Source organism: Mixophyes fleayi, chromosome 9 (assembly GCF_038048845.1).
Source record: "Mixophyes fleayi isolate aMixFle1 chromosome 9, aMixFle1.hap1, whole genome shotgun sequence".
NCBI lineage: Eukaryota > Metazoa > Chordata > Amphibia > Anura > Limnodynastidae > Mixophyes > Mixophyes fleayi.
In genome coordinates this window covers 14,918,142-14,938,327 of record NC_134410.1, presented here as the reverse complement: position 1 = coordinate 14,938,327, position 20,186 = coordinate 14,918,142, and the positions used below count along the sequence as shown (strand labels likewise).

At 40.3% G+C, this 20,186-nt stretch overlaps 1 long non-coding RNA gene across 1 annotated transcript; it reads left to right on the top strand.

Annotated features, from left to right (window-relative positions):
• The first annotated feature begins 7,324 nt into the window (after nt 1–7,324).
• On the top strand, nt 7,325–18,199 carry LOC142102038 (uncharacterized). Its single transcript, XR_012679187.1, has 3 exons — nt 7,325–7,384; nt 11,616–11,661; nt 17,304–18,199. It is a non-coding gene; the product is annotated as an uncharacterized LOC142102038 (long non-coding RNA).
• Nucleotides 18,200–20,186: the final 1,987 nt, after the last annotated feature.

The following is a 20,186-nucleotide window of genomic DNA, read 5'->3' as shown; positions in this document are numbered from 1 at the left end:
ATGAGAAAGTCAGATGGAACAATAATGATACATTTCAGTACAAACCAGTGCTGTTTTATACAGTTTTGGACACAGCCTCGCAGGGGGTAAGCCAGCCCCCTGAGCACTTTGCTGGCCCAAGAAGTCTGAGGTATTTTTAGTATCAGGATGCAATATGTTTCCTTAAACATGGATTTAAATGCAATTTATACTTAACTAAATTTACACTTATCTGTGATATCCTACATCACGTGCTGTATACAATGTTCAGACAGTTTATTTTCCCTTTATCCAGGCAGGATACAGGTAAAAGGCAACACGGTGGCTAAGGGGTTAGCACTTCTGCCTCACAGCGCTGAGGTCATGAGTTCAATTCCCGACCATGGCCTTATCTGTGTGGAGTTTGTATGTTCTCCCCGTGTTTGCGTGGGTTTCCTCCAGGTGCCCCGGATTCCTCCAACACTTAAAAAAACATACTGGTAGGTTAATTGGCTGCTAATAAAATTGACCCTAGTCTCTCATTCTCTCTCTGTCTGTGTGTCTATATTAGGGAATTTAGACTGTCAGCTCCAATGGGGCAGGGACTGATGTGAGTGAGTTCTCTGTACAGCGCTGCGGAATCAGTGGCACTATATAAATAAATGGTGATGATGATGATGATGATGACTCTCTGTTGTGTATTCAAGTGTTGGTCACTCACATTGAATAGCCTTAATAAGGACTTCCTCTAAATTTTACACAAAGGACTCCTCAAAGAATTGCTCATTGCATCAGACATATACCTCAGAAATTAATGCAATTCCTATGTAGAAATATAACACAATATAATAAAATTATGAGAGAGGCCATTAAGCTGAGGGAGTTTAAAAGCATGTGTTGTGAGCTGACAATGTTACTTACCACTGTGGGTTAAGTCTGTGATAGAATCAACCAATGGTGAGGAGGTGGGAGTGTCATGGAAAGATATATCAAGCAGTTGGAGAAGGAGAGAGCTTCCTGTTTCCTGGATCTGGATACCCACCCACCCACCCTGTTTTAAGGTTATCTAGTTACATGTTTCCTTGTCACGAGGAGCAAGGTATTTAAAGGTAGGAGAGCATGGCAGTCAGATGGTTGTTAAACATACGCTAGGCAGAACGTTAAAGGCATGTAGGGGGTTGTCATAAGTCATTCTGGGGTAACGGTAGACAAGAGGCATCTTTTTAGAGCGGATGGGGTTCATTTGTCGGCAGAAGGAACGGTTTTGGTTATAGAGAGGATTTTTTCAGAACTAAAGGGGTTAGTTTTTTCTTTAGGTGGCGGGCCGCGTGGTCCGTAGGGCACACGGCTGTGGCAGGAGAGCATGGCAGTCATATGGTTGTTAAACATACGGTACTTAAGTGTTGGCGATGAGCTTTGGTTCCCTCAACGTTATCAGACTCGTTGATGCTCTAGTAAGGAGTATCAGGTTTTGCCTAGAAAGGGCTTAACCAGTTTGAGTCCAGAGGGTATTGAGTTAATTTATAGTTTATAGTACCGGCCAATAGATAAGGTTTTAACCTGGGTCGGTGGAAAGGAGACGATCTTCAACCTTATTGGTTTATGTTGGTTTTAGCTGGCTGCCCTGCTCTTCGCCACCTATATAAAAAAAGGTCCAAATTTTTGATAGAAACTTTTGATAGATTTTGATAGTAATAAAATAAAATAAAATAAAAATAAATAAAATAATTTAAAAATAATATAAAAATAAAGTGACCTTTTTATTCTAAACTTAAGTCGGTGTCCGTGTCTTTATTTTATGGTTTGTAAGTGTTGGGGAATGTTTACAGAAGGGGGGGTTGCATAGGAAGGGTAATCAATACTATGCATTTTATAAGTACATTTCTAATACACAGTATCAAGAATCAGTACATTTGCAACAATATAAATTGGCACACTGTGCTAATAATTTAAATATAGTATTACAATAAGCTATTAATAGGTGATCCAGCTACAGGAGGGTGGGAAAATAAGTTTGAAATAATTACCAGTGAAACCAACACTTTATTTTCAGCCCCTGTAAAACTTGGCCCACAATTGGATGCACTTGTTCCCTCGTCAGCATCTTCTTTGGTGGAATCCTGGACAGCCATGTCCTGTTCCTCTTCTTCCTCTGGAATGACGGCTGTTGGTGCAGCTGGAATGACTTCAGGTCTGGGAGCAACCTCTTCTTCCTCACTGGAATGTTAATCTTGTCGCTCTTCCTCAGTCGGGTCCTGTGGGGAAACAAATCTTCTGCGCTCCTTAGACATATTTTATATTTAACAGTTAATATAAAAAAAATACAATTGTTGCTTTCAAAAAGCAGTTGTGTGTACAGGTAATGCAGTTGCAATTGAAGAACAATCCAATTAACGACTCAAATCCACCACAAAAACCAGCAAGCTCGGCAAAATCGTAGAAATGGCAGCGTGCCAATTCCCAACTAACATTTTAATAGGAGCTGTAGTATGGAGCGAATATATATCAATATTATGCTAATCTTCATGATCTGATAGGATAGCATTAATATATTCATATTTCAATGAGTTTGGACCACAACAACCTGGTCAATTTTTTCTGAACAATTCTGATTTTATTAAAATGACAGTTCTATAGAGTGTTCTAGAAAAAAAATTAATAATTAAAATGTATTTATAAATAATGTTTATTTTTCTATGTTCTAATTTGTATTTGTTTTTTCTAATAATTACATCTAATTGAGTTGATATCATTAATAAATATGAGGGTTTTCTTTAAAGAAAAATGGCCCCAATGTTAGTATTCGGTGATGTGACACATCTGCATAATGTATTATGTAAAGATTTGCATTAAAGAAGTTTTTACTGGGGGGGGTACATATTAAAGATTGGGGCACGATATGGTGATACACGCTTGCTGGAACAAAATATACAGTACATTATCAGTGTAGATGTTTGAATTTTCATTGTTTAGATGGTTTAACTGTAGGAATTTTATATTTCTGCATTTTTATTGTGTCATCTTTACATGTTTGTCGGTTTTTATATTTGTAGGCAATTAAAGTGTCTATATGTTTTTTTAATTCAGGATGCTTGGTGTCGGGACTGTTGGCATGTCTGTTTTAAACATATGTAGGGTTTTTGGGTTGTCTAGATTTTTAATGTCTATGTAGTTGTTTTGTAGGAAAAATAAGTGTCGCGATTTTAGGTATGTCTTCTTCATTTCAATTTCAGAATTTATCGTGTCGCTATGTATTGTGTCTATTTTTTATGTGTGTAGGAATTCTATGTGTCGTGATTTGTTTATGTCAGTGACAACTTCATGTCTGTATTTTTTGTGTCGTGATTCATTCCACGTCACTATTTTTGCATTCTGTATTATCGCATCTTAATTTTCTGTGTCTGAATTTTCAGAGTCGGAAATGTGACTACTACTGATAGGTACATGATATATGGAATATATGGGAAGCCTAGCAATCAGTGAACACTCTAGGCCTCCCTCCCCCTTAATCAGCCCCACATTAAATGAATAGCACTGATAAATATTTTATTCAAAGATACTTACACTGCTTGGCTGACAACTAATAAAAAACTGAACAATAATCCAAAATGTACTAAGTATTTGCCGCTGTGGGTTAACCCAGAGTTTTCTCTCTCACTATTTAACCAGATGTACAAGGTTTGAAAGGAAAAGGGTATATTACCAGTGAAATGTGTTTTGATACAGGAAGATCAATTTATACCTTCCAATAATTACAGGAGACACATACACTTCCACATTCTCATTTTATTTATATCTGCAGGTGTGTCATTATGTTGCAGGTAAAGAAAGAGCCGTAACAGAAGAACATGGATCTGCAACGGTGAACCTTGAATCTTTATTGGGTTTCTTTTGAATACACAAGTTTAGGATTAGATATCTATATTCGGATCTGATCATTACGGATGTGGCCTCTCTTTGGTTTAAGGTTTGTGAGTCTTGGAATCGGGATATCCTAGGCCTTCGACCTTCGGAAGAAGTGTTAGCTCGCACGGAGCATTCTATGAAAGCTTTAAGCTCTGCAAGACTCCAGGATATTCATATAAAGACAATAAACAGTGCTCACATTTCACAAACCCAAAGAAGGTGCATATGGTGGAATCTGAGCCTGGCCTCTGTTCTAAATGTAGGAAACACGAGAATACTATGATACACAATTTCTGTACCTGTCCAAATGCCATTAGGTTTTGGAGTAGACTTGTGTCCTTACTTAATTACCTTTTGCTTACAACTACAATCACATCCTGGGGTTTTGTTATTTGCCTCTTTCGATGCTTGGAAAGAGATCCTGCCGGACCCTCAGATCATACGCTTGCTAACAGTTGTTATTTTGTCGAAGAAAGCCCTATTGGGCAAATTGATCTCATATGTGTCTTCTACTGTTATGGAACTTAAATCAGAATTGTTAGATGTTTTGTATTTTGACAGAAGCTCTACATTCTCCGATTTGGAAACAGGCATTAAAGGGTTCTATGGTAAATGGGGCATATAAACTGAACCTTAAGATAACCAGGTACAAACTCAAATCATGCAAGTATTTAAAGGAACCAAATGGCCTCTCTTGAGACGATTATAATGATGTTCTGCTCGTGGTAGTGCTGTTATACCTGAGATATAATTTGAGCCATTTTGAACTAATCTGAGCTAATGTATCTTGTTTTGACCTACTCTCCTCCCCTCTCTCTTTTCTCTTCCCTCATTAGTTCAATTAAATGTCATGAAAAGTATACAATGATATATGTATCAATGTTTGCTGATTGCTTAATTGGAATTTCAAGACTTCGCTCTTTCTTACTCTACTCTTTTTGCTCCTTCTCTTATATTTCCTATCCTTCTATCCCTCCCCTCTCTTTTACCCTCCCTCTTTTTGTCTAGCTCTTTTACCCTTTATAACTGATGAAAATGTATTTGTACAGTTCATTGTAGATATACATATCAATATATGTTAATGTTTTATCATTAAGCATTCATATCTAATATACCTATCCCTTCCCCAAAACATGCCTGATATTAAAAATTAGTTCACACATTCTCAAATTCAAAATTCTACCCACATTCAGCCCGACATTCAATTAATACCCCCTAAATCACCCCAGCATTAAATTAGTAGCTCCATCACCCTACCTTAAATGAATAGGTACCACCATGACGCTACTATTAAATAGCCACCACCCCGGCAATAAATTAATAGCTCCCACCCACTATTAAACGATGAGATTTGTATCCATTACTTACAGAAGAAATGTTAACACCTGATGAGGTGTACAGAATCATTTATAGGGCATACACAGCATATTACTTTCATAGTCAGCACTTTATGGCCCAATATAAATCTGTAAAATATTATCACACATTAGGATAAGCTCATAGCGCCCCCCGCCTTCTACACCAGACTCATAAACTGTAGGTATAAACCAGGCATGTCAAATTCAAAACCCCAATTGGGCCAAATAATCAAAGTCTAAGATTGTGTGGGCCACAAGAAAACTAAATATAAATAAATAACCATCGTCCGCACAAACGGGTAATATATTTGATAAACAATTGGCAACCTGTCATATAAATGTACTTGGACACCAACTTACCAAACGAATAATGATAATAGTTTGAGCACAGTCACAGATTACCAAGTACCAAGCAGTATGCTTGAATTAGGAAAGGGTACAGTTCTGACTGCATGCGACAACATACAGCGTGAGTGGAGGGAGACGAATGGAATCAGCGCGTACACTTGTCACCGGACACTGACGGAGAAGGCTGACTGAACTTACACGCAAACTGTTCTGTCGTATACAGTGAATTTTTAAGTCATTTAACCCAATAAAATAAAACGCTGGCCGCATTCCACTTGTTTTCTTATATTAATGCAGGGCCGCAAAAAATATGCGTTTGAGCCGCAAGTTTGACACGTCTGGTATAAACAAAATCGTCCTTAATTTAAAATCCGGCTTCCTTCACCCGCCAACAATGATTATGTTCCCATATTTTTGACAATCAGCTCTACTTTGCTTATTAAAACGGTCACAATCAATGTTATTGCGTCAGTTAGGGCGATGTCATCTCATGTAGAACATGCTAGATAGTTATCTGATCTCTTGTTTAAATGGTCAAGTATATATACCTTTTAGAGGCTACATGATCTCATCTTTACTACAAATGACTAATACTGCTAAGACCACCTGTGAGCTCGCCATGAGACTATTCTACTCAACAAACATGTTTTTCAAACATGCATATGACTCAGCAATTCATAACACACTAATATATTCTTATTTTAAGTCATCTTTATGCCAAAACAAAATGGCTTCTAATCTTCTTGCTCAAAATGGCTGCCAAACCTATATTATCTAACAAGCCTCCTATCGATAGGTATATAAACATTCAGAACCCTGCACTGAAATAGGCCATTTTCCTGACCCCATCCTAGAATAAAACCATTCCAGTTCACCCCTAGGGCACTCACTTTTACAGACTAGCTGATCTCATCTTTGATACAAACAGCCTATACTAATAAGACCACCTGTGAGCTTGTCACCCGACTATTTCAGTTAACAAACGTGTTTTTCAAACATAGGGCTCAGCAATTCTTGACATAGTTATATATTCTTATCTTATGTCAAAATGGCTTCTAAGCTTCTTACACAAAATGGCTTCCAAACCTATATTACCTAATAGACACATGGTTGTGCATTCCATGAAATGTTCTAATTTTCTTTTGCTGAACTACTTATAAAAACGATACACGGCTGGCTGAAACATCGATATTTCAGAATTTACAATGCTGAGGTACTCCACCTACCAGCTTATTTTTGGGAGACAATGGCGAATATTTACTAAGCTGCGGGTTTGTAAAAGTGGAGATGTTGTTTATAGCATCCAATCAGATTCTAGCTGTGATTTTGTAGAATGTACTAAATAAATGATACGTAGAATCTGATTGGTTGCTATAGGCAACATCTCCTCTTTTTCAAACGCGCAGTTTAGTAAATATACCACAATATGCTGCTGCAAGTTGTAACAAAAAATCTGATGCAAAAAAACAGAACATTCAAGGGGAGCTGACACAGGTATGCTACAAAACAGAGGCAAGTTCACAAAACACTTTTATAAATTGCATAATGTGTTTTTAACTAAAGCAGTGAATCAAATTATGTACTTTGGGGGGAAAAGGGAGGGAGGATATTCTGCATCCATAACCCCCCATTACTGGAAAAAACAGACATTAGTTAATGGATAACAGGTCATGAAGGTCTGAGTTGCTACAATGTGATGTAATGAGTAAACATTGTCACTAATTCAACAATAGGATTATATATAAGTGAGGTGTAATATATAGATTAGCAGAACACTCGTTTTACTTTCATCAGATCTGCAGTGGAAAGCCAGGGTAAGACTCTGATTTTACTGTACCAATTAACCCAATTTTGGGGGGCATAATTGTCATTTAATACCAAATCTTCCCTGAATCATGAGTATTGTACTTTAAGCCAATGTTGAGTATATAACTCACACAATCATTAGCAGCATATTATGTAATCAGTATAGTAGACACACCAGGAGGGGTAAATCAAATGATTGATGATTTCGGTAGACTAGAAAAATGGTCAAGACAATGGCAACTACAGTTTATGGGCAAAAAATGAAAACTTATGCAATTGGGTCTGAAAAACCCAAAGGCTAAATATAGTATTAATGGCACTATAATGTAAACTACTGAGGAGGGAAGGGATCTAGGACTCACTATTTCAGGTGACTTAAAGGCAGGTAAGCAATGTAACACAGCAATGAGGAAGGCAAGTCAGATGCTTGGTAGCATAGGGAGAGGAATCAGTAGCAGAAAGAAAGAAGTAATAATACCACTGTATAGGTCATTGGTACGGCCTCATCTAGAATACTTTGTTCAGTTCTGGAGGCCGTATCTCCAGAAGGATATAAATATATTAGAGACTGTACAAAGAAGGGCAACTAAAATGCTGCATGGCCTATATGACAGAACTTACCTGGAAAGACTAAAATAATATGTATAGTATATTATATGTATAATATGTATAGTATAGTTAATTATATGTATAATATGTATAGTATATGTATAATATGTATAGTTTGGAGCAGAGAAGGGAAAGGGGGGACATGATAGAAACTTTCAATATATCGGGGGGTTATAACAAGGAACAGGAGGGAAACAATCTTCAAAGGAAGAGAAGTATTAGAACACGAGGACATGTACTGACACTGGAGGGAAGAGAAGTATTAGAACACAAGGACATGTACTGACACTGGAGGGAAGAGAAGTACTAGAACACGAGGACATGTACTGACACTGGAACGAAGAGAAGTACTAGAACACGAGGACATGCACTGACACTGGGGGGGAAGAGAAGTATTAGAACACGAGGACATGCACTGACACTGGAGGGAAGAGAAGTATTAGAACACGAGGACATGTACTGACACTGGAGGGAAGAGAAGTACTAGAACACGAGGACATGCACTGACACTGGGGGGAAGAGAAGTACTAGAACACGAGGACATGCACTGACACTGGAGGGAAGAGAAGTATTAGAACACAAGGACATGTACTGACACTGGGGGGGAAGAGAAGTATTAGAACACGAGGACATGCACTGACACTGGGGGGAAGAGAAGTATTAGAACACGAGGACATGTACTGACACTGGAGGGAAGAGAAGTACTAGAACACGAGGACATGTACTGACACTGGAACGAAGAGAAGTACTAGAACACGAGGACATGTACTGACACTGGGGGGAAGAGAAGTATTAGAACACGAGGACATGTACTGACACTGGGGGGAAGAGAAGTATTAGAACACAAGGACATGCACTGACACTGGGGGGAAGAGAAGTATTAGAACACGAGGACATGCACTGACACTGGGGGGAAGAGAAGTATTAGAACACAAGGACATGTACTGACACTGGGGGGAAGAGAAGTATTAGAACACAAGGACATGCACTGACACTGGGGGGAAGAGAAGTATTAGAACACAAGGACATGCACTGACACTGGGGGGAAGAGAAGTATTAGAACACGAGGACATGCACTGACACTGGAGGGAAGAGAAGTATTAGAACACGAGGACATGCACTGACACTGGGGGGAAGAGAAGTATTAGAACACGAGGACATGCATTGACACTGGGGGGAAGAGAAGTATTAGAACACAAGGACATGTACTGACACTGGGGGGAAGAGAAGTATTAGAACACGAGGACATGCACTGACACTGGGGGGAAGAGAAGTGTTAGAACACGAGGACATGCACTGACACTGGGGGGAAGAGAAGTATTAGAACACGAGGACATGTACTGACACTGGGGGGAAGAGAAGTACTAGAACACAAGGACATGCACTGACACTGGGGGGAAGAGAAGTATTAGAACACGAGGACATGCACTGACACTGGAGGGAAGAGAAGTATTAGAACACGAGGACATGCACTGACACTGGGGGGAAGAGAAGTATTAGAACACGAGGACATGCATTGACACTGGGGGGAAGAGAAGTATTAGAACACGAGGACATGCATTGACACTGGGGGGAAGAGAAGTATTAGAACACGAGGACATGCACTGACACTGGGGGGAAGAGAAGTATTAGAACACAAGGACATGTACTGACACTGGGGGGAAGAGAAGTATTAGAACACGAGGACATGTACTGACACTGGGGGGAAGAGAAGTATTAGAACACAAGGACATGCACTGACACTGGGGGGAAGAGAAGTATTAGAACACGAGGACATGCACTGACACTGGGGGGAAGAGAAGTGTTAGAACACGAGGACATGCACTGACACTGGGGGGAAGAGAAGTATTAGAACACGAGGACATGTACTGACACTGGGGGGAAGAGAAGTACTAGAACACAAGGACATGCACTGACACTGGGGGGAAGAGAAGTACTAGAACACGAGGACATGCACTGACACTGGGGCGAAGTAGGTTCAAATCTGAGGAAAAACTACTACACAGAAAGGGTAGTGGATAAGTGTAATAGCCTCCCATCAGAGGTGGTAGAGGCTAATACAGTAGAGCAATGTAAACATGCTTGGGATATACATTAGGATATCCTTACAAAGAACTAAAGATCAAATAGGGTTTAAGGTTACGATAGGTTAAAAATTTGGGCAGACTAGATGGGCCAAGTGGTTCTTTTCTGCTGTCAAATTATGTTTCTAGTATAATTGTGTACCCAAGATGTACATGATTCTAATTATTTAGTTTTTATCTGGAATACTTTAGTAGTAAAAAATGTATGTTTTTTTGTCTTCTTATTATGTCTCCATTCCATGTGTAATACAGCAGTGTCTTATAAACGAGCTGCGAGCATGTGAATAGCGTCTGCTTTAAGCAAAACGTTATTGTATTTTAGGAATCTTAAAAAAATGGTTTAAAGCAGCTTTACTGCTGCCTCTTAGGGGGGTATTCAATTGTCGGCGGGATTGCTGAAAATCCCGCTGGTCCACGGACGATTACCGATATTACGGTAATTGTGCGCGGAAAAACATGTAATACTGTAATTTACTCGCTGGATTTCAGCTCGCAGCTCCCTGAGCCGCGAGCTGAAATCCAGCTACAAATTACCGTATTCCATGTATTAGGTTTTCCGCGGCGGGATTTTCGGCGATCCCGCCGACAATTGAATATGCCCCTTAGTCTTACAAATACTTTGCAGCCAAAAGTTTTTTTTTTCTTTATTATCCAGACCAGGGGGACACTACATTTCTTGGTCTGAGGGTCACACTGGAAGAATTCCCATGTTAGAAGCAGAGGGGGAGTGAAATTGTTATATAGGGAACGTTCCATGTACCTTCCTTGTATCACATTTGGCCCCCCTTACCTCTGTAATAAATCTCTCTCCCCACCAATCACCTGTAGCCCGATCTCAGCATTAACATATATAATCTGATGGCAGATAGTAACCTCAGGACAGCTCTAGGATAGGTTTGGACAATGCTGTGCAGTTCCTTTGATGTTTATGGCCAATTCATTTCAAAGGGGTTTCTACATGCAGTGCACAACTGCATTAAACTGAATGAGCTGGAGAAATGAATGAACCATACAAATCAATAGGAAAAATACAGCACAACACTGATTAAACTGCTTGTGTCACTAGTGGTTATGTACACAATGTCTTCTATTATATATGAAAGCACACTGATGGTAAGCAAGTAGCACTCAAAAAAGTGCCTTGATTCAACACACATGTAGATGTGGGCTTTATCATAAATTCTGGTTGCACACATTGCACTTGTGTTACACAACATTGGAACGCCATAGATCACAGAAGTGCATGGTAACTTCTAATATCCGTATAATTTCATAGTTGCCTACTCTCCCAGAATTTCCATGAGACTCCCGAATTTCTGGAAGTCCTCCTGGACTCCCGGGAGAGCAGGGCAACCTCCCGGTTACTAAATATCTCTATATTAAATTGGTGGGGGAGGTGCTTATGACGTGATCACGATGACACGTAGCTAAAGGATGACTTAGACAGTGCATTATTCCATGTATATGGTGATACAAAATAAGTAAGTTATGCTTTGTTTTCAGTGTATATTTCTTCATTTTAACTTTTTTGCTTGTTTGTTTACAGTCACACAGTGTCATTGTGCCATAGAATAGAGAACTCTGCCCAGAAGGTAAGATCCTTAGATGAGCAGGTTAAAGGAATATCATATATACACATATATATATATATATATATATATATATATATATATATATATATATCTTCATTTGCGACAGAAACTGGATGATCAAATCAATTCCGTAATCTATAAAGCATAATTTTAATACTGTTGTTTTGTTCTGATGCCCTCTTGTTTATGCTACTGTCTGTAGAATAGATTTCTACCAAAAACTTACCACTAAGTTTTGGGTGGTAACAAATAGACAATAATTTATTAGTCAGAGCTTAACCTTGAAAATACTTTGTGTATTATTATTATTATCGTTTCTTTGTTAGGCGTCCCAAGATTTCCGCAGCGTCGTACACAGAGCAAACAGTAGACTACACAGGGTGGTACAGTACAGAACAATAAACAAAAATACCAATGCTTCAGAAACTCCAGGCAGGCTAATGCAGTAGAGGCGGAGCAGAAGAACAGGTGTGGAGACAAGAGGGAAGAAGGCCCTGCTCATACGAGCTTACATGCTAAAGGAGGGTAAAACAAAACAGGCACAAGGGGAGGCAGTTGAAGTATGGGGAGAAAAAAGGGGCCAGGAGGAGGGAGGGAAGAACGAGCGGAGAAGATGAGGGGTTAGGTGGATGGTTGGTAGGCTTTGAGGAACAGGTGAGTTTTGAGTGCTCGTTTGAAGGCGCACAGATTAGGAGGGAGACGGATGGAGCGAGGGAGGTCGTTCCACTGAAGGAGGGCTTGCCGGGAGAAGTCTTGGATTCTGGAGTGGGAAGTGGTGATTAGAGTGGAGGAGAGGAGACGGTCATTGGCCGAGCGCAGGGAGCGGGCAGGAGTGTGAATGGAGAGGAGGTTAGAGATATAGGGGGCAGTAGACTGGGAGAGAGCTTTGTAAGTTTTCGGATTGGTCTTTATGTATCTCTGTATCTTACTATAGAATATCTTTCTAATTGTTGTTTTCTGGTGACTGCACTTTGTCTGAGCGATTCTGGATCTTTTGCCGTAGAGTGAAATCTGTTTATTAAAATCCTGTTCACGGCTACAGTTTCTTCAAATAAGAGTAAAGTATAATGTTACTTTTCCATTCGTCTAAGTGACAAGTCAAGCAATGGAGATCGCTATTGGCATTGGCTTAGCAATGCCCTGACACGAAACACAAGGGAAAGATGTCACTGCCCAAATGAGCTTACAATCTAAGAGGTGTGGAGAACAATTGATACATAAGGTAGTGAAATAACAATTGTAGCTGCTGCTGGAGAAAGTGTATGTGAAGGGGGTCAGAACTGGCTTCCCCCAAACACCCCTGTGCTTTGTACCACAATAGAGAAAATGCTGCTAATTAGTGAGATATTTTTGAGAGTGGAGAAACTGTACACATTAACAGATATTACTATATAAAATATATGTTATGTCAGCTATATTTACATATTTCCCACCCCCCCCAAAAAATCAGTAACAGTGGTATTAGAACACCCATATGCTTATAACCCCCTGTCATAGCGTGTGAGGTTCTGGGGTGCATAGGTAAGTAATGCACTGCCTCACTTACACTTTCCTCTGCCCTGGCCAGCTCTTGGGTGTGGGCATAAGTGACCATGCTGGTTCTACTGCACCACCTGTAAGTGTGGACCAGGGTGATGTTGTGTGATGGTGCAGAGCTACAGTTGTTGCAGTAAGTCGGGCGACAGACCATCTCTATAGTGCAAAGTATAAACTCTTTATTTACACTCCTCCTCCAGCACCATACCGGGGCTCCAGATAATAAAGTCAATTGGGGTTAGTATTCCAGCGCTCGTATAGTGATACAGATAAAGTGATGTATATTGAATATGTCTAACTGCTGAGATCACTTGATATGGGAGCACCAGATTTTCTAGCTGGGTCACATATAAAGACATGCACTCCTAGATGTAAATATCTGAAATATAAACATTTTTTGTGAGGGCAACTTGTACTCCTAAACTAATTATCTAAAATATAGGTGGGGATCAATGCACATCCATTGTATGTCCCATGTCCCATTGTATGTCCACGGACCAGCTCCCCAGATTGCCGGGGAGATGCCAGGACCTCTTCCGCTCCATCCTGGGTCCACAACTGTCACCCTCTTCCCACACAGGTTCTGATTACCTTACACAAGCCTTATGTTGCTGAGCAACCGTTCCTGGTGTGTCTCCTCTAGGTAGGTCCTAGCGTCGGAACCACAGTCAGTGTGAGGTGTGAATAACACCAGAGGGGATCTTACATGTTATATATATATATTCTCTTTCTACAATACATGTCAAACAGGTTTACTATACTGTGAACGTAGAAACTGAGAATTGCTGTGATTAGTGGCTGAGGCTGCATTTCAACCTCAAGCCCCCCCCCCCCCCCACATTATACCCTTCCCCGGACCCCTGTCCCAGACTGGTGTATTTCAGAGCAGTGTGTAAAGTAGAATGTGCTACATATTGGGGTTTATTTACAGTTGTACGTATTTGTGCTCCGAATGTTGACGTAAAAGTCCTGATACAGAGATTTTACTTACGTGTGTATGTTACGTAGCATGGATCTCAAGATACATCCAACTCAAAGAGTTACACAATCCTTATACTTAGGCCTCACAATAGGGTACAGATGCAGTTTGACAGTGTTAGTACTAAAAGTTGCATCCCATTATTTGTACACAATACAATGTGATCAAGTATCATATATACAACAGAATAGCGTATTCATCATCATCATCATCATCATCAGCTACTTATATTGACGGTGGTTTTAATAAATGCGAAATCTGCATTTTCCGTATAAAATGTAATGAAATACAAATACCCCCACATCTTTTACTGCTTTGAAAACCCAATGGGAATCTTATTTTTTACAGTAGACCAGATGGAATTGACAAGTTAGTAATCCTAACAGACGGACATAGCTTGATATAATATAACTGCAACTCTAAGGAATGTAGTTCTATCAGGTATAGGCATCAATATGCAACCAGCCAATCAGAAGCGGAACTGTAGTGATGCTGATGTCATCATCGTCATCATCATCACCACCTACCTTTATACCAAGCCTCCGATACCTGCAAAACATACGTCTCCTAAGAAGCTCTTCTGGGGATATGTCCAAGTCTCATTAGGTCGCATCTTTGGGGGACGTGCTACACCCTTACCTATATGTAACTTACACCTGCCCACATTTAAATATATAGTATGCACAAATCTAGTTTTGGGCGTATTGTGGTACACATGTGCACATTGAGGCACAGTGTATTACTGTTACATACTATGTACGTTCCATATATATTTTCGATATAAAAATTATCCATATTAAGTTATGTCGAGTGCAGACTTCGAAAATGTAATGTATTCCAATGGGAAACTAGGATATAAAAGGGGGTGCAAATAATTTGTGGGTGTGCAGGGAGTAACGTGGGATCTGCACAGAAGTACCAGCCGCACTGCACTACAAAAAATCCGGACTTAACTTGCACACACGTCCACCGTATACACGTAAAAGCGGATCTCAAGAGATGTTTCCATTTGAATATGGCTATAAGTACGCATTGGCTATATGTTACTTGCCGTATGCAGACAGACACAGCACACACAGGATACTCACATGTATATGTGCAATATAAAGTTCCATTAGTACACATGCAAAAAAAAATCTGTTAACTAAATTAGCAACCTAATACTATAATCATTCATCAAAAAAATACATGCTAAAAAATATATTATTTTAAAAAAAATTCTATGCATGAAATACTTAGATCAAGATGTTATTAATTCATACTGTATATAAAATGTAAAAAAAACCTATCATTTTATAGATTTTCTTACTTGCAAACACAAGTTAGCCGTAGCATGCATGCGCGTCAGTCGTCACTATCAGTCGTCACTATCAGTCGTCACTATCAGTCGGCACTATCAGTCGGCACTATCAGTCGTCACTATCAGTCGGCACTATCAGTCGTCACTATCAGTCGGCACTATCAGTCGTCACTATCAGTCGGCACTATCAGTCGTCACTATCAGTCGTCACTATCAGTCGTCACTATCAGTCGGCACTATCAGTCGTCACTATCAGTCGGCACTATCAGTCGGCACTATCAGTCGTCACTATCAGTCGGCACTATCAGTCGTCACTATCAGTCGTCACTATCAGTCGGCACTATCAGTCGTCACTATCAGTCGTCACTATCAGTCGTCACTATCAGTCGGCACTATCAGTCGTCACTATCAGTCGTCACTATCAGTCGGCACTATCAGTCGTCACTATCAGTCGTCACTATCAGTCGTCACTATCAGTCGGCACTATCAGTCGTCACTATCAGTCGTCACTATCAGTCGGCACTATCAGTCGTCACTATCAGTCGGCACTATCAGTCGTCACTATCAGTCGTCACTATCAGTCGGCACTATCAGTCGGCACTATCAGTCGTCACTATCAGTCGGCACTATCAGTCGGCACTATCAGTCGTCACTATCAGTCGGCACTATCAGTCGGCACTATCAGTCGGCACTATCAGTCGTCACTATCAGTCGTCACTATCAGTCGGCACTATCAGTCGGCACTATCAGTCGGCACTATCAGTCGGCACTATCAGTCGGCACTATCAGTCGTCACTATCAGTCGGCACTATCAGTCGGCACTATCAGTCGGCACTATCAGTCGGCACTATCAGTCGTCACTATCAGTCGGCACTATCAGTCGGCACTATCAGTCGGCACTATCAGTCGGCACTATCAGTCGTCACTATCAGTCGGCACTATCAGTCGTCACTATCAGTCGTCACTATCAGTCTGCACTATCAGTCGGCACTATCAGTCGGCACTATCAGTCGGCACTATCAGTCGGCACTATCAGTCGTCACTATCAGTCGGCACTAACAGTCGGCACTATCAGTCGGCACTATCAGTCGGCACTATCAGTCGTCACTATCAGTCGGCACTATCAGTCGTCACTATCAGTCGGCACTATCAGTCGTCACTATCAGTCGGCACTATCAGTCGTCACTATCAGTCGGCACTATCAGTCGTCACTATCAGTCGGCACTATCAGTCGGCACTATCAGTCGGCACTATCAGTCGGCACTATCAGTCGGCACTATCAGTCGGCACTCACACATCTGCCCTGTAGCTGAAGCAAGTGATACGGCTAAAAACCACCTCACAGATGCCAAGAGCTTGAATCGGATGAATGTGCGTGCGGCCGACCTCGGCACCCACTTACTGTACATTACCGAGTTTTGTCCACCCCTTCGCGCCCCTGTTCCGCCCTACAAGTTGTCGGTAGTCGGAAGTGTCATTTGTGGACATGAATTGGATGGAATTGCGCTCACTGACGTAAGGTCCTTTTCTGAGTACGCGCAGAGAGATTTCCCGCAGGGTGCAACACACAATGGGACTTAAATCAGAATATTTATCAAGTCAGGGCAAATTATTAGATTGTCCTGTTTGTCGAATACTCGCACAACACAGAGACAATGTAGAAGAACAAATAGAAACAAGAAGAAACATAGAAAGACAATAATAAGTAAATAAGAAATAATTTGTTATCAATTCCACAATTATAACTCTCAGGCTGACAAATGTCTTGTATAAAATGCTTCAGATTGTCCCAGCTGTCACCTCACCCCCCTATGTTCCTCTTCTCAGGTACCTCCAGCAAAGATGTCCTCAGCAGCAACATTTCTCATCATATTTGGGATCCTCTTCAACATCTCCGGGCTGTCCTGTCAAACATGGGAAAGATTCCGTGCAAAGCACCTTACTACGTCATCAGCAACAGGCTTCAACTGTGACAGTGCCATGAATGACCCATCATGGTCTGTAGTAAATGGGCAGTGCAAGGATTTCAATACCTTCATTCATTCCACTAATAAACCAGTAACAGATATCTGTAGATCTGGCACTGGTGTGAGAGATAAAACCAGTACAAGTCCATTTCAGCTCACTTCATGTAGAAAAGTGAACAGATGTACCTATACTGGATATTCTCAGCAGTCTGTAATATGTGTAACCTGCAATGGCGGAAGACCTGTACATTTTGTTAAAATAGGAAGGTGCTAAAATTTGCAAGATTGGGGTTTTCCTCTTTTCCCCCTGAGTGCATAGACATAAATCCCCTCTATATAATTCATAGCAAGAAACAGACCCTCCTCTATATAACAAATAGGAAGAGATAAGCCATTCTCTGTATAACACATAGGTAAAGATAGAGCCTCCTTTGTATAACATACCAAGAGATGAAACTTCTACACACTACAGAATTTTCCAACCAACGTGTTATCTACAATGATTGTACCAATGATTGCAAAAGAAAAAGTCCCGATCAGCAGCTGATTCATGTGTATACAGTATATATGTTTTAAAAGATTTACCCTCAGATCTGTGCTCTTCATCTGTCATAACCATCAGCTGAAAAGATCATGGCTCTGAAGACATAAAGAAAAATGAGAAAGAAAATTTGACTATTGGGGCACTCCAGGGCCCATTTTATTGAAACATGTTTCAAACATTATTGGCATGCATTAAAGTATTACTGCAATAAACCTTCTGTGTTGTTCTTTAAAAACAATCAAAATTAGCGAAATATTAAAACGTGAATATTGAATTGAAAACCAGGAAAATTAACGGTTAAGACTAGCAGATAAACACTGCTGTTGTGCGCCACAAGCCCCTTTCATATATATACTTCTGTTGGTGTGGGTTCACCACTATTAATCATTTGCAGGGTATTAATACTGCCTCAATATTATGAGCAAAATGTTTTAATGTCATCCCCGACAAAAAAGAAAAATATATGCCTCAGAAATAGGTGTAGTCAGTTTAAGGATAATCCATGAAAATATATGGTCAACCTAAAGCTTCATTTTATGAGTAGGGAATCCTAATTCAATAACGTTCCCCCTACCATCACGCTGCAAAAGGCACACTGTTATGTATTAACCTTAAAAAATGCATCTCTGCCGTTACAAATAGGCACAGCCTGTTAGGAGAGTCCATAATTATATTAGCCACCCCATGCTTAGTAATGCGAGTGGGGAACTTCCAGAACTAGACCTCCCCTCTCTGTATAACACATAGGAAGCAATAGACCTCCCCTATCTATATAACACGCATTGATTATGTGACATTTCTGCTAATAACATAATGATTGGCGTAAAGCAGCTCAGCCAGATGCTATCTCTCCTTCCTCCGGAGAAAAGAGTAACAGCAGCCCCAACTCCTGCTGCAAATACCATTCACTTACATTCTCCATACCGCCACTTCTCCTGCTGCAAATACCATTCACTTACATTCTCCATACCGCCACTTCTCCTGCTGCAAATACCATCCACTTACATTCTCCATACCGCCACTTCTCCTGCTGCAAATACCATTCACTTACATTCTCCATACCGCCACTTCTCCTGCTGCAAATACCATTCACTTACATTCTCCATACCGCCACTTCTCCTGCTGCAAATACCATTCACTTACATTCTCCATACCGCCACTTCTCCTGCTGCAAATACCATTCACTTACATTCTCCATACCGCCACTTCTCCTGCTGCAAATACCATTCACTTACATTCTCCATACCGCCACTTCTCCTGCTGCAAATACCATTCACTTACATTCTCCATACCGCCACTTCTCCTGCTGCAAATTCCATTCACTTACATTCTCCATACCGCCACTTCTCCTGCTGCAAATACCATTCACTTACATTCTCCATACCGCCACTTCTCCTGCTGCAAATACCATTCACTTACATTCTCCATACCGCCACTTCTCCTGCTGCAAATACCATCCACTTACATTCTCCATACCGCCACTTCTCCTGCTGCAAATACCATTCACTTACATTCTCCATACCGCCAGTTTTACATATCCACGCCGATCACTGTTTTAAAAAGTATTTACTTATTTGGAATAGCTTTTAGTTTAAACAGATATATTTTATCTTCAGTAGCATTTATTTATTCATTTTTTAATTGTATTATTATTATTTTAATTTCTAATAGCACATTTTTTTTTTTTTTTTTTTTTTTTGTTCAATTTTTTATTGAGGTATAAAATATCACATATACAATTGAATGCATTATGAATAAATACATATTTTCACAATTCTCATACAATTAAATAAGTCACCAACATCCCTTGTTTCCTCTTCCCCAATAACCCATCCTATCCAGGACCTAACCATTAGAAGGTGGAGATAAAATAATCGGAGGGTCTGCTGAAACCATTCTTAACCCGTACCACTCAGTATTGTGGAAACTATTCCAAAGTTGTGTTCGTATAGTATGAGGTAAGAGAGTTATAAAGCTCTCCCATGTGTCAAAGAATTGCTTTACTCTAACTTCCTTCTGCAAAGACGTTTCTATCCAGTCCATTCGGAATATGTGATAGAGCTTTTCTTTAAAAAGGGAAAACATGGGAGGCGAATCCTGGGCCCAGACCTGGAGTATGCTCTTCCTGGCCGAAGCAGAAACTCTAATAGCACATTTTAATAATAATAAATAGAAAGACAGAGAACAAACAGAGCAACG